Source organism: Oncorhynchus tshawytscha, linkage group LG26 (genome assembly GCF_018296145.1).
Source record: "Oncorhynchus tshawytscha isolate Ot180627B linkage group LG26, Otsh_v2.0, whole genome shotgun sequence".
Classification (NCBI taxonomy): Eukaryota; Metazoa; Chordata; class Actinopteri; order Salmoniformes; family Salmonidae; genus Oncorhynchus; species Oncorhynchus tshawytscha.
Genome location: NC_056454.1, coordinates 10662322 through 10664471, shown reverse-complemented (window position 1 = coordinate 10664471; position 2150 = coordinate 10662322).

The following is a 2150-nucleotide window of genomic DNA, read 5'->3' as shown; positions in this document are numbered from 1 at the left end:
ATCCGGGTAGAAACTGTGGCAAAGAACAATAGTTCCGCCAGAGCTATGGAAATCTCTCTTTTTTTAAATAATAATAATGAAAGATCGATAATATGGATGTTCACACTTTTTATTTAAGCAATAAGGCACAAGAGACAGTGCTGTATCATAAATACAGTCCCAGATAAATGGCATTGTCGAGCCAGAGCAGTCAACCCATTTACCAGTGAGGGCCAGTCAACCAATGCCTCGCATGCCTGATTGCTTTTTTTAAACTGTTACCAACATATTTAAATAACAACGATGTACATATTTTAATGAACGTTATACCATGGCATTGTTGAATAGTTGTTTCTGATTGGCTTGAAGGTCATTCTGGAGCGTGCATTGTTTCCATATAACACACAGTATATATGCATGGTAGAATTCAATGGCTGTAGGTCATATAAAAATGTCAATATACCACGGGTGGCCGGTAAGGTGGAGGTGATATGATCATTGACTAGTCTCTCAAAGCACTTCATGATGACAGTAGTCGGTAGTCATTTAGTTCAGTTAGTTCAATCTTGGACACAGGAACAATGATAGCCATCTTGAAGCATGTGGGGACAACAGACTGAGATAGGGAGCAATTGAATATGTCCGTAAACACACCAGCCAGATGGTCTGAGCATACTTTGAGGATGCGGCTAGGGAAGCCGTCTGGGCCAGCAGCCTTGCGAAGGTTAACACATTTAAATGTTTTACTCATGTCAACCACGGAGAAGGAAGGGAGGCGCAGTCATTGTTAGCGAGCTGCGACTGTGGCACTGTATTATCCTCAAAGCGAAAGAAGGTGTTTAGTTTGTCTGGAAGCGTGACGTCGGTGTCTGTGGCGTGGTTGCACGGTAGAATTCAATTGCTATTGTTTTACATGTTATGTTTATGCTGCAAATCATGGAACAGACCTTCCATGTCAGTCATTATTTTTCCATAGAATGCATAGCACCTCGTTGATTATCCATTCCATGTTCTATGTTTCTATTTGATTATATTTTTTTAACCTTTATTTAACTAGGCAAGTCAGTTAGGAGTTTTAAGAAAATACCCCCCAAAAAAGTATGAGATAAGAATAACAAATAATTGAATGGCAGCAGTAAATAACAATAGCGGGGCTCTGTGTCATGCTCAAAGTAGATGTCCTAACCGACTTGCCAAAACTATAGTTTGTTAATCAGAAATTTGTGGAGTGGTTGAAAAACAAGTTTTAATTCATGAGGAAGTTTTAATGTCTTACCATATGTAATCTTCCGACTTCAACTGTAGGTGTACCTTTTGTCCAGATATGAAAGGGCAGTGTGGAGTGCAATAGAGATTGCATCATCTGTGGATCTGTTGGTGCGGTATGCAAATTGCAATGGGTCTAGGGTTTCTGGGAAAATGGTGTTGATGTGAGCCATGACCAGCCTTTCAAAGCATTTCATGGCTACAGATGTGAGTTCTACTGATCGGTAGTCATTTAGTCAGTTTACCTTAGTGTTGGGCACAGGGACTATGGTGGTCTGCTTGAGACATGTTGGTATTACAGACTCAGACAGAGAGAGGTTGAAAATGTCAGTGAAGACACATGCCAGTTGGTCAGCGTATGCTCGGAGTACACGTTCTGGTAACCCGTCTGGCCCTACGGCCTTGTGAATGTTGACCTGTTTAACGGTCTTACTCACATCGGCTGCAGAGAGCATGATCACACAGTTGTCTGGAACAGCTGATGCTCTCATGCATGTGTCAGTGTTACTTGCCTCGAAGCGAGCATATAACTTATTTAGCTTGTCTGGTAAGCTCATGTCATTGGGCAGCTCTCAGCTGTACTTCTCTTTGTAGTGTGAAATAGTTTGCAAGCCCTGCCACTTCCGATAAGCGTCGAAGCCAGTGTAGTGCAATTCGATCTTAGTCCTGTATTGACGCTTTGCCTGTTTGATGGTTCGTCAGAGTGCATAGTGGGATTTCTTATAAACTTCCGGTAGATAGTGTGGTCTACAGCTTATGATGAGATACTCTACCTCAGGCGAGCAAAGCCTCGAGACTTCCTTAGATATCGTGCACCAGCTGTTGTTTACATATATGCATAGGCCCTCGCCCTGTTTCTTACCAAAAGCTGCTGTTCTATCCTGCCGATATAGTGTTTAACCCGC